This window comes from Balaenoptera musculus, chromosome 10, assembly GCF_009873245.2.
Source record: "Balaenoptera musculus isolate JJ_BM4_2016_0621 chromosome 10, mBalMus1.pri.v3, whole genome shotgun sequence".
In the NCBI taxonomy this organism is placed as follows: domain Eukaryota; kingdom Metazoa; phylum Chordata; class Mammalia; order Artiodactyla; family Balaenopteridae; genus Balaenoptera; species Balaenoptera musculus.
Genome location: NC_045794.1, coordinates 46,429,813 through 46,444,149, shown reverse-complemented (window position 1 = coordinate 46,444,149; position 14,337 = coordinate 46,429,813).

The window sequence follows — 14,337 nt, the reverse complement described above, 5'->3', positions numbered from 1 at the left end:
TTCCCACTAGCTATCTATTTTACATTTGGTAGTGTATATATCTCAATGTTACTCTCTCACTTCGTCCCAGCTTACCCTTCCCCCTCCCCATGTCCTCAAGTCCATTCTCTACGTATTATACAATGAAATATTACTCAACCATAAAAAAGAATGAAATTCTGCCTTTAGAAGCAAAATGGATGGAGTTAGAGAATATTATGCTTAGTGAAATAAGTCAGACAAAGACAAATACTGTATGATATCACTCATATATGGAATCTAAAAAATAATACCAGTGAGTGTATGTAGCAAAACACAAGCAGACTCACAGATACAGAGAACAAGTTAGTGGTTACCACTGGGAAGAGGGATGGCAGAGGGACACATTAGGGGTATGGGATCAAAAGATATAAATTATTATTTATAAAATAGGTAAGCAACAAGGTTATATCGTATACCACAGGGAATTATAGCCAATATTTTGTAATAACTTTTAATGGAGTATGAACTGTAAAAATACTGAATCACTATACTGTAGACCTGAAACTAATATAATATTATAAATCAACTATGCTTCAATTTAAAAAAATAATGTGATGAGTGTGGTAACAGTGTTATCAAGTTACAACAGAAAAACAGTTCTACCTGGCAAGTGAAAGATGTTTTCAAAAGGCAGAAACTGAACTGAGTGTTGAGAGAAGAACAGAAGTCTCCATGAGCTGAGTGGGAGAGAAGGCCACACCAGGCATAATAACCAGGCAAAGTTTGCAGGGAGCCATGGTAGAAAAGAGCAGGGGCTTTCCAGAATCTGAGATCAGAGTGTCAGGGACTACAGAAGATCTGATTGAAAGCAGATCTGGGCCAGAATGTAAAGAAGGTCTTTTGTGTACAAGACTTCTATTTCCTCCTCAGCACTAAATGCACTTCAAGAACAATAGCTATTTTATTTATTTATTTATTTTACATTTTTTTACTCCTAGCATTGTTATCCAGTTGGTCTATGGGGAGCTAAGGAGAGAAGTACTGTCAGATACTCACAATTTATGGTTTTATATTGTTCTAAAATTAATCTTTGTGAGGGCAAAAGAAGCACAAAAGAAACAAATGTGTTTTTATGTTAGATATTGACTTCTAGCACTGATTTCAGTTCTTAAATAGGACAATCTTGGAGAAGGATTGGTACAAGACAGCGGAGTAGAAGGACATGTGCTCACTCCCTCTTGTGAGAACACTGGAATGACAACTAACTGCTGAACAATCATTGACAGGAAGACACTGGAACTCACCAAAAAAGATATCCCACATCAAGAAAGACAAAGGAGAAGCTGCAGTGAGATGGTAGGAGGGGCACAATCACAATAAAATCAAATCCCATAACCACTGAGTGGGAGACTCACAAACTGGAGAACAATTATACCACAGAAGTCCACCCACTGAAATGAAGGTTCTGAGCTCCACGTCAGGCTTCCCAACCTGGGGGTCCGGCAACGGTAGGAGGAATTCCCAGAGAATCAGATTTTGAAGGCTAGCAGGATTTGATTGCAGGACTTCGACAGGACTGGGGGAAACAGAGACTCCACTCGTGGAGGGCCCACACAAAGTAGTGTGCGCATCAGGACCCAGGGGGAAGGAGCAGTGATCCCATAGAAGACTGAACCAGACCTACGTGCTAGCGTTGGAGGGTCTCCTGCAGAGGCGGGAGGTGGCTGTGGCTCACTGCGGGGACAAGGACACTGGCAGCAGAAGTTCTGGGAAGTACCCCTTGGCATGAGCCCTCCCGGAGTCCACCATTAGCCCCACTAAAGAGCCTGTAGCCTCCAGTGCTGGGTCGCCTCAGGCCAAACAACCAACAGGGAGGGAACTGAGCCTACCCATCAGCAGACAAGCACATTAAAGTTTTACTGAGTTCTGCCCACCAGAGCAACACCCAGCTCTACCCACCACCAGTCCCTCCCATCAGGAAACTTACACAGGCCTCTTAGATAGCCTCATCCACCAGAGGGCAGACAGCAGAAGCAAGAAGAAGTACAATCCTGCAGCCTGTGGAATGAAAGCCACATTCACAGAAAGATACACAAAATGAAAAGGGAGAGGACTATGTACCAGATGAAGGAAAAGATAAAACCCCAGAAAAACAACTAAGTGAAGTGGAGATAGGCAACCTTCCAGGAAAAGAATTCAGAATAATGATAGTGAAGATGAGCCAGGACCTTGGAAGAAGAATGGAGGCAAAGATTGAGAAGATGCAAGAAATGTTTAACAAAGACCTAGAAGAATTAAAGAACAAACACCTGGAAGAATTAAAGAACAAACAAATAGAGATGAACAATACAATAACTGAAATGAAAAATACACTAGAAGGGATCAATAGCAGAATAACTGAGGCAGATGAACGGACAAGTGACCTGGAAGACAGAATGGTGGAATTCACTGCCATAGAACAGAACAAAGAAAAAAAAATGAAAAGAAATGAAGACAGGCTAAAAGACCTCTGGGACAACACTAAACATACCAGCATTCTCATTATAGGGGTCCCAGAGGAGAAGAGAGAGAGGAAGGAGCAGAGAAAATATTTGAAGAGATTATAGTCAAAAACTTTCCTAATATAGGAAAGGAAATAGCCACCTAAGTCCAAGAAGCACAGAGAGTCCCAGGCAAGATAAACCCAAGGAGAAACATGCTGAGACACATAGTAATCAAACTGACAAAAATCAAAGACAAAGAAAAATTATTAAAAGCAACAAGGGAAAAACAGCACATAACATAAAAGGGAATTCCCATAAGGTTAACAGCTGATTTCTCAGCAGAAACTCTAAAAGCCAGAAGGGAGTGGCACGATATATTTAAGGTGATGAAAGGGAAGAACCTACAACCAAGATTACTCTACCCAGCAAGGATCTCATTCAGATTCAACAGAGAAATCAAAAGTTTAAAGACAAGCAAAAGATAAGAGAATTTAGCACCACCAAACCAGCTTTACAACAAATGCTAAAGAAACTTCTCTAAGTGGGAAACACAAGAGAAGAAAAGGACCTACAAAAACAAACCCAAAACAATTAAGAAAATGGTAATAGGAAAATACATATTGATAATTACCTTAAATGTGAATGGATTAAATGCTCCAACCAAAAGACACAGGCTTACTGAATGGATACAAAAACAAGACCCATATATATGCCTTCTACAAGAGACCCAATTCAGACCTAGGGACACATACAGACTGAAAGTGAGGGGATGGAAAAAGATATTCCATGCAAATGGAAATCAAAAGAAAGCTGGAGTAGCAATACTCATATCAGATAACATAGACTTTAAAATAAATAATGTTACAAGAGACAAGGAAGGACACTACATAATGATCAATGGATCAATCCAAGAGGAAGATATAACAATTATAAATATATATGCACCCAACATAGGAGCACCTCAACACATAAGGCAAATGCTAACAGCTATAAAAGAGGAAATCAACAGTAACACAATAATAGTGGGAGATTTTAACACCTCACTTACACCAATGGACAGATCATCCAGACAGAAAATTAATAAGGAAACACAAGCTTTAAATGACACAACAGACCAGATAGATTTAATTGATATTTACAGGACATTCCATCCAAAAACAGCAGATTACACTTTCTTCGCAAACGCACACGGAACATTCTCCAGGATAGATCACATCTTGGGTCACAAATCAAGCCTTGGTAAATTTAAGAAAATTGAAATCTTATCAAGCATCTTTTCCGACCACAACGCTATGAGATTAGAAATCAATTACAGGGAAAAAAACGTAAAAAACACAAACACATGGAGGCTAAACAGTATGTTACTAAACAACCAAGAGATCACTGAAGAAATCAAAGAGGAAATTAAGAAATGCCTACAGACAAATAACAACGAAAACACGATGATCCAAAACCTGTGGGATGCAGCAAAAGCAGTTCTAAGAGGGAAGTTTATAGCAATACAATCCTACCTCAAGAAACAAGAAAAACCTCAAATAAAGAATCTAACCTTACACCTAAAGGAACTAGAGAAAGATGAATAAACAAAACCCAAAGTTAGTAGAAGGAAAGACATCATAAATATCAGAGCAGAAATAAATGAAATAGAAACAAAGAAAATATTAGCAAAGATCAATAAAACTAAAAGCTGTTTCTTTGAGAAGATAAACAAAATTGATAAACTATTAGCCAGATTCATCAAGAAAAAGAGGGAGAGGACTCAAATCAATAAAGTTAGAAATGAAAAAGAAGTTACAACAGACACCACAGAAATACAAAGCATCATAAGAGACTACTACAAGCCACTCTATGCCAATAAAATGGACAATCTGGAAGAAAGGGACAAATTCTTAGAAAGGTATAACCTTCCAAGACTGAACCAGGAAGAATTAGAAAATATGAACAGGCCAATCACAAGAAATGAAATTGAAACTGTGATTAAAAATCTTCCAACAAACAAAAGTCCAGGACCAGATGGCTTCACAGGCAAATGCTATCAAACATTTAGAGACGAGCTAACACCTATCCTTCTCAAACTCTTCCAAAAAATTGCAGAGGAAGGAGCACTCCTAAACTCATTCTACGAGGCCACCATCACCCTGATACCAAAACCAGACAAAGATACTACAAAAAAAGAAAATTACAGACCAATATCACTCATGAATATAGGTGCAAAAATCCTAACAAAATACTAGCAAACAAAATCCAACAGTCCATTAAAAGGATCATACACCATGATCAAGTGGGATTGATCCCAGAGATGCAAGGATTCCTCAATATACACGAATCAATCAATGTGATACACCATATTAACAAACTGAAAAATAAAAACCATATGATCATCTCAATAGATGCAGAAAAAGTTTTTGACAAAATTCAACATCCATTTATGATAAAAACTCTCCAGAAAGTGGGCATAAAGGGAACCTACCTCAACATCATAAAGGCCATATACAACAAACCCACAGTAAACATCATTCTCAATGGTGAAAAACTGAAAGCATTTCCTCTAAGATCAGGAACGAGACAAGGATGTCCACTCTCGCAACTCTTATTCAACATAGTTTTGGAAGTCCTAGCCATGGCAATCAGAGAAGAAAAAGAAATACAAGGAATACAAATTGGAAAGAAGAAGTAAAACTGTCACTGTTTGCAGATGACATGATACTATACATAGAGAATCCTAAAGATGCCACCAGAAAACTACTAGAGCTAATTAATGAATCTGGTAAAGTTGCAGGATACAAAATTAATGCACAGAAATCTCTTGCATTCCTATACACTAACAACGAAAGATCAGAAAGAGCAATTAAGGAAACAATCTCATTCACCACTGCAACAAAAGGAATAAAATACCTAGGAATAAACCGACCTAAGGAGGTAAAAGACCTGTATGCAGAAAACTACAAGACACTGATGAAAGAAATCGAAGATGACACAAACAGATGGAGAGATATACAATGTTCTTGGATTGGAAGAATCAATATTGTGAAAATGACTATACTTCCCAAAGCAATCTACAGATTCAATGCAATCCCTAGCAAATTACCAATGGCATTTTTTACAGAACTAGAACAAAATTCTTAAAATTTGTATGGAGACACAAAAGACACTGAATAGCCAAAGTAATCTTGAGGGGAAAAAATGGAGCTGGAGGAATCAGACTCCCTGACTTCAGACTATACTACAAAGCTACAGTAATCAAGACAATATGGTACTAGCACAAAAACAGAAATATAGATCAATGGAACAGGATAGAAAGCCCAGAGATAAACCCACACACCTATGGTCAACTAATCTATGACAACGGAGGCAAGGATATAAAATGGAGAATAGACAGTCTCTTCAATAAGTGGCGCTGGGAAAACTGGACAGCTACATGTAAAAGAATGAGATTAGAACACTCCCTAACACCATACACAAAACTAAACTCAAAATGGATTAAAGACCTAAATATAAGACTGGACACTATAAAACTCTTAGAGGAAAACATTGGAAGAACACTCTTTGACATAAATCACAGCAAGATCTTTTTTGACCCACCTCCTATAATAATGGAAATAAAAACAAAAATAAGCAAATGGGACCTAATGAAACTTAAAAGCTTTTGCACAGCAAAGGAAACTATAAACAAGAGGAAAATACAACACTCAGAATGGGAGAAAATATTTGCAAACAAATCAACAGACAAAGGATTAATCTCCAAAATATATAAACAGCTCATGCAGCTCAATATTTAAAAAACAACCCTATCAAAAAATGGGCAGAAGACCTAAATAGACATTTCTCCAAAGAAGACATACAGATGGCCAAGAAGCACATGAAAAGCTGCTCAACATCACTAATCATTAGAGAAATTCAAATCAAAACTACAATGAGGTATCACCTCACACTGGTCAGAATGAGCATCATCAGCAAATCTACAAACAACAAATGCTGGAGAGGGTGTGGAGGAAAGGGAACCCTCTTGCACTGCTGGTGGGAATGTAAATTGATACAGCCACTATAGAGAACAATATGGAGGTTCCTTAAAAAACTAAAAATAGAATTACCATATGACCCAGCAATCCCACTAATGGGCATATACCCAGAGAAAACCATAATTCAAAAAGACATATGCACCCCAATGTTGATTGCAGCACTATTTACAATAGCCAGGAATGGAAGCAACCTAAATGTCCATCAACAGACAAATGGATAAAGAAGATGTGGTGCATATATACAATGGAATATTGCTCAGCCATAAAAAGGAACGAAATTGGGTCATTTGTAGAGACGTAGATGGACCTAGAGACTGTCATACAGAGTGAAGTAAGTCAGAAAGCGAAAAACAAATATTGTATATTAGCGCATATACGTGGAATCTAGAAAAATGGTACAGATGAACCTGTTTGCAAGGCAGAAATAGAGACACAGATGTAGAGGACAAACATATGGACACCAAGGGGGGAAAGCAGGGGGTGTGGGGTGTGGTGGTGGTGGGATGAACTGGGAGATTGGGATTGACATATATACACTAATATGTACAAAATAGATAACTAATAAGAACCTGCTGTATAAAATAAAATAAAATAAATTCAAAAAATAAAAAAAATAAATTAACAATTTGAAAAATCAAAAAAAATAGGACAATCTTTATTATTCAGAAAAGACTAAATGTATAATATGGGATAAAGATTGCATTTATTAGCAAGCATTTCGCTTTATCAGCCAGATAGGTACCATTAGCCAGACAAGTGCTTATGAATTATGGCATTGTTTTTGGCAAAACTATTTATCTGTGTGACACGATATGTCACTTTTGAACTTCAACTTGATGTCCATAAAATTACATTTTCATCATACTGAAAGATCAAGCTTTCCATGCTGACTCACTTGGGTCAACATTTTGCAAATGCCTGAATTTACTACTTGAACCATAAACCCTTTGTGAATAATTTTGTGCACTGATTTTTGATAGCCTAGGGCACAGATCATCATTTCTGAGCAGAAGGGGCGTTAAAGCAAAATGCATTTCCTTTCTGCATACCCGATGACTTACTCCAAAGAGTATTCTCATCAGGTCATTTTGAAATCACTGGATAAACACTAACTTTGCTGAGCCCCAAAAGAAAGTAAACAGCATCCGTGGTGCATCGTTTACTTGTTAGGATTAGGAAAGAGCATCACCTCCACTGCCAGAGGATTTTCACTAGCATAACAGGCACTTGCCACAACTTGGGGTAATTTCCTTGTTTCGGTTAGACCTAATTTTAGGTTCCTTAAAAATATGCAATGAGGAGAAAATCTCAAAACTGACCAGAGACCTAGAAAGAGTCATCAGTTATTCTGTCCTTAATTCTCTACTGAAAAAAAAACAAAAAACAAAAAATGCAGCATTCAGGTGTTACTGCTCTTTTCTGGGCCCTGTTTATGAGGCGGATTCTTTTTTTCATATGAACAACACAGATTTGGACCTCTCACCCTGGTAAGTAAACGTAGAAGCTTTGGCCCTCAGACAGGTGACTGCGTTAAAGAGGAAATGACCCAGTACCCCTGTAATCTTTTTGGACAGAAATGATTGGCTATGATGAAATTCAGTCATCACTCAAATACCCCATTCAAGAATTATTAAATGAGCAGGTTCCTCACTGACCTTTACTAACCACATTAAAGAACAATCTGGCTCCATTTTTGAAACAAGAATTTTCACAGCAATTTTGCAAGAATAAATATCCCATTTGGTGCAATAATGTAAACTTTATCTTCTGAGAAAGGTGCATACCACTTTTGGTGCTATTTATGCAAGAACAAATTGTTATCTCCAAATCTTGCCCAAGGCAAAGGAAGAGAAACATTAAATATGGTGATTGTTATGATGACTTCACTAAAGGCTGGAAGAAATGATGACAAAAGTTCTTGTTGCAAGTAGAAAGTTTGAAGGCAAATCTTTGGGAAGTGCTCTGCCCCAGGTACCACGTAAAATTGGAATATTATTGACACAGTTGACTGGACTAACCATAAAGGTGGAAGAGAGGTGCCTGGGGTTTTAGTGATGTCTGGAAGAGCCACTCAGGCCTTAACTAAGATGGTACTGAATTCTTGGAAGAAGGTTGAACTTCTTTTTTTTTTTAATTAATTAATTTATTTATTTTTGCTGAGTTGGGTCTTTGTTGTTGCACACGGGCTTTCTCTAGTTGCGGCGAACAGGGGCTACTCTTCGTTGCGGTGCGCAGGCTTCTCATTGCAGTGCCTTCTCTTGTTGCAGAGCACAGGCCCTAGGCACATGGGCTTCAGTAGTTGTGGCACACGGGCTCAGTAGTTGTGGCTCAATGGCTCCAGAGCACAGGCTCAGTACTTGTGGCACACTGGCTTAGTTGCTCTGCGGCGTGTGAGATCTTCCCGGAGCAGGGCTCGAACCCGTGTCCCCTGCATTAGCACGCAGATCCTTAACCACTGCACTACCAGGGAAGTCCAAGAAGAAGGTTGAACTTGTGTTAGATATTCAGCACTTACAAGAATCTCTCACTGGCAAGACCTGTCATAAACTAGTTTCAGTAATACTGATATAGACCCTGCAGATTCTCAAATGTTAAAAGGCCAAACTGCTAAGTTAGATGACTGAGAAAAAGGTATCACTTTTACTTTCTGTTGCAACTAAAAGAAAATTCTGTTTAGCCTGGATTAAATAGCAAAGTAGACTTGTTAGCTCCATTAACTAAAAAGTCCAGAGATAAAGAGACTTTAGGCTAGACTTGATGTGCCACTCAACCATATTAGAGAAAAAAAAGTCTTTCCATCTCTCTTCCCTGTCTCCCAGAGGGTCAGGTTTATCCTAGGCCTGGCTCTCTCATAGTCACAGGGAGGTCCCAGGGTTACATGCTTCCTTATTCAAGCTCAGGGGCAAAGGGCAGTTTTCTAGTACCACCTGAGGAACCTCAGGAAAGCTCCCTTTCCAGAAGATTCTAGAAACATCTCCTTAACTCTCAATTGTGGCAATCCTGTGCTTATCCCCGAACCAATCAATGTGACTAGTAACCAAGACATATATCTTGTCATATTGTAGACTTTAAGTCTAAGACTAAGAACTTTTTTCTTCTAATGATCTGCCCTTGATTTAGTGGCCTTTACCTTGGGCCAATTCCAAGCAGACTGTGCAAGGAAGGCACCATTAATAGACTCCTCTCCAAGGGCCCAATTCCAGCTGTGTCTTCCTGAGAGCAGTAACTGTTTCTGCTCTCCAGCAGGGAGTACATAGCAGGAGGTGCCTGGGAGGAGTCTGGGGGAATCATGCTTCTCTCAGCTCTGACCTTGTCTGCAGCTGAGTCTTTTACTTCCTTGCTTTTGCTTGTACTAACTTTAGCTTGGGAAAGAGATTTTTGAAATCTGCTAGACCTTAAACCACTTTGGATTATAGACTACTACATCAAAGGCCTCTCTGCAAAGTTGCCAGGTTTTTCCCTCTCTTTTCAATTACAGGCTAAGCAAACCCCTTTCAATAAGACCTTACTAAAGTTTGCAAGAAGGAGTCAAAATACGCCAACATCCTTAATTTTTTCTACTAAGTTTCCTAATGCTGCTGCCCCTGTAGGCAAAAGATCTAAGAACTAAATTATAGGTCAGGCCTTAGGTCAACCAGATGTTCCACTACTAGTAGTAAGAACAGATAATTTTCCAGACTTGGATAGTGAGACCTCGTTGTTCTCTACTCAGCTCCCTGGGATCAGCCAATTCCACATTTTTAGGTGTATCTATCAAAATATTCCTATTAACAGTTGCAAAAAAACAAAAATAGATTCTGACAATTCTAAACAAAAGGGAATTTGTTGGAAAGTACTGAGGGCTTATGGAACAACAGGAGGTTGGAGGACTAGGCTTAGAAAATGGGCAGTCTCTCTACTAATCAGGATATGGATCCTTCTTCTTCAGTAGAGGCCAGACAACAGTGACTTAACCAACATAGAAAATTTGTTTCTTTCCTGTGTAGGGAGAAGGAAACAGGAGTGTAGGCTGCTCTACCCAGGCTTCTTCCACTTGGCTTTCCATTCTCTAAGACACTGTCTTAATCTGCAAGGTGGCATTACCAGCACCACATCCAGGCTCCAGCCAAGGAGAAAGAGGCAATAAAGAGTAAGCAGCTTCCTTTAAAGAGGTGATCTGAAAGTTGTGCACATCACTCCCAACTACTGGCAACTGGCCAAAATCAGTCATCTAGTCACCCCTAGCTGCAAGAGAAGCTGGAAAAATCTAGTCTCCAGCTAGGTAGCTCAATGCCAAGCTAAAATTTAGGATGTAGGGGGTTTTTTTCTTAAAATAAAAAAAGAGAGAAAGGCTACTGAGGAATCTGGTAGTCTCTGCCACAGTAACCCAGTATTATGATTTGAATGGTTGTGTCCTCCCTGAAATTCATATCTTGAAGTCCTAATGCCCAATGTGATGGTATTAGGAGGCAGGGGCTTTGGGAGGTGATTAGGTCATGAGGGTGGAGCCCTCCAGAATTTTGGATTAATGCTCTTATAAAAGAGACCCACAGGGGTCCCTAGGCCCTTCCACCATGTGAGGACACAGGAAGTCTGGGACGCAGAAGCAGGCCTTCACTCAACCATGCTGGCACCTTGATCTCAGACTTCCAGCTTCTAGAACTGTGAGAAATGTTTCTATTGTTTATAAGCCACCCAGTCTGTGGTATTTTGTTATAGCAGCCCGAACAGACAAGACCCCAGGAAGCTCTAGAGGATCAAGAAGCAGAAGAGACATCATCTCCAAACGAGAACAGTCAGCTAGGCTACCACCACCCCTGCTGCAGAGCACTGCCACCACCAACACCAGGCATCGCTTCCTACTGACAGGAATAAATTCTAGCTGACCTTTCGTCTTTGAGTCACTCACTTGAGAGCCAAGGTCCGGTCTGCAGTACCTGATTGTCCAGGCTAAATCCCGTGCTCATGTCCTGGCAGCTATGAAGTGGTGACATGGAAATTCTGTCTTCCACCAAGACTACACCTGATCAAGGACTCCCCAAGAATAAGAAAGAAGTTTAAATACTGGGGCACCAAACAAAAATGACAAATGTCCACTACAGATGAGGATATTGTTTCTCTCAAATACCATTTATCAAAGCACCTTGTTAGTCTGCTTAAAATCAATGGCTCTTGAAGGGGCTGTGCCCTTGGCTCACAGCCTGGTGACTAGAAAACAAGTACCTTAGTAACAGCAGTGAACTCTACCATCTTCTTTAGGAGGTACATAGAAATATTTGAGGGGAATGTTCCATGAGTGAAGGAAGGAGTTTCTACATTCCTATAGTCTAAAGTTTTCACATATGGGTGAAGAGAAATTTCCTATTTGCTTCAGAAAGCATAATTTTCTTTCATCTAAATCAGTCCTAGAGAGTCTGTTTAAGCTTCCCACATGGTCAGGTACTATACTCTGCAGCTGTTAGGATGTGAGAGAATGCTTGGGCAGCATGAGTCTGGGGTTCTAAAAGGTATTTATGGAAGGGAAGTATGGCCCAAGGGGTCACAGGCACTGCCCTTGTGTCTTCCCTATATTTTGTGATCCAAAACTAATAAATTATTTTTTAAGAAAAAAATTTAAAAATAAAAAGTAAATCAGTCCTGAAATCATCACATTCTATGTCTCCATGAATGCATCTCTTTGAATATATCACTTAAACTTTTTGGTTAATCAAGAGAACATTGTCATTACAGAAAACCAATGCAAACTTTTTGGTTAATCAAGAGAACATTGTCATTACAGAAAACCAATGCTTTCAATGAGTAGTATACCAGGCTTGATAAAGATACAGAGAACTTATTAAAAGAAAGACATTTGCCCTTAAATCCACTTGCAGCAGTGCTTCTGGAGGAGGGCACTACTGTCATTTTGGGTGGGACAATGCTCTACTGTGCAGCACTATTCCATACATTGTGCAATATTTAATATCCCAGGCCTCCAGGCACTAATACCAGTGGCACCTCATTATAACATATGTCACAGTCATTATATACTGTCATTATAATAACAAAGATGGCATACCCTTTTCAAATGTTCCCTAAAGGTTCCCACTGCTAGTTGGTTACAATCTAGCTGGGGAGACAAAATATACAAAAATGACCTAACAATCAGGGACCAGTCAACAAAAACTGGGAAATGATCCACAGTGGCACCTAGCACAGTGCCTGGCATACTGAGGTGTGCAATAAAGGTTAAAGGAATGAATGGATGGATGGATAAATGAAGATAGGACTTAACTGGCTCTCATGGAATGGAACATGAGTACACAGAACCCGACAGAGAGTTTAGAGAGCAGTAAATAGACCTATAGTTACTATTTCTATTAAGAAACACTTAATAGAAGTATGGTCCAGATGAAAGAAGACCTTAAATGTCAGGTGGCAATTTGATTTTCCCAGTCTGCCACTTAACATGCAACTTTGGACTAGATAATCAATTCCTTGCATTTCATCTTTTTTTAATCTGTGAAATGAGGGTACATGCCTCATATAGTAGTTGTGAGGATGGAATGTTAGAAAACCCAACATGGTGCTTAGTATATAGTTGGCTAACAATAAACGGTAACTGTTATTATTACTACTCCTATTATGTCATGATAGCAAGTTAGATTTAAACTTAAAATGTTTAATTGGGAGACAGTGAGGTAAGGAAAGCAACAAGAACAAAGTGGTGTGAAGAAAAGGGTACTGGAGAACAGAAAAGGCTAGAACTGGAGACCAGTTAATCCTGAGTGCTCCATTTCAGCACTTTTCATTTAAAATAATATAGTTTCATTCCAGGTTTCCTTAGTTTCTTAGTTCCCAGGCTATATGTTTTTTAAAGTCCTTACAATAAGATATACACCACGATATTAATAGGATTTACAAATCAATTTGTGATGCTGGGTCTTATTTACCTTTTTATGTTTATAATATTTTCTATTTTTTTATTCTATTTTTTCAATTTACTTTATTTTTTATTGAAGTATAGTTGATGTATAATATTAAATGTACAGGTGTACAATATAGTGATGGTACTATAGTAATATTTTCTAATTTTTTCACTATAAACCATTTTAATCTGTTTTATTTTGAATAGTTTTTATGTAAATATTTTTTAAATAAAAAGATTTACAGTGAAGTCAATTTTGAAAGCTGGGAACTCTTTAATAAAGTCTTCTGATCGTTAATTGATATTTATTGAACAGCCTAGATGGACTGAGCAAACTCTTGGCACTAATGTCTGTCTCAAACCACCAGCAAACCACGGAGTCATTAAGAGTGAACAGGTGGTTTCTCCAAGAAGCTGATGTATCTTCCAGGACAGGAACTGATGGTACCCAGGGAAGCAAAGAGAGGGGCGAGGGCCACAGCTTTGTTCCCAGGCTTCTGGAACTCAGTTACTTTCCCCATCACTTTCCACATCATGTCTCATCAGAGAGAATTTCTTTCACTCTTGGGTAAGTATTAGAACTGGGTTGAAATAAAAAGCCATTTATTTAAGACAAGTTTTTAAGGCTTTACTTTAAGTTTCTTTCTGAGTTTATCATGCTCCTTTGCTTATAAAATGCAATAAATGTTGATGTGATATGTTATCCAAAATATGACAACTATAATAGCAAACAGTGATTGTTACAGCTACAAGGCAGCTGTATTCAACACTGTTCATATAATTATGCCCCACCTCACAATAATTACAACTGTATTGTACAATATTGGAGGCAAATTATCAACAATAGTGATTTTTGCATTTAAATGTGTATATAGCTTAATTTGTTCCTTCTCTTATAACATGGCAGGAAAACAACTGTTTGAAAAGTTTAAAAATTCCATCAAAATGGTGATTTCGAAGAATGTAGGTTTTTTAATTGTATGTACAT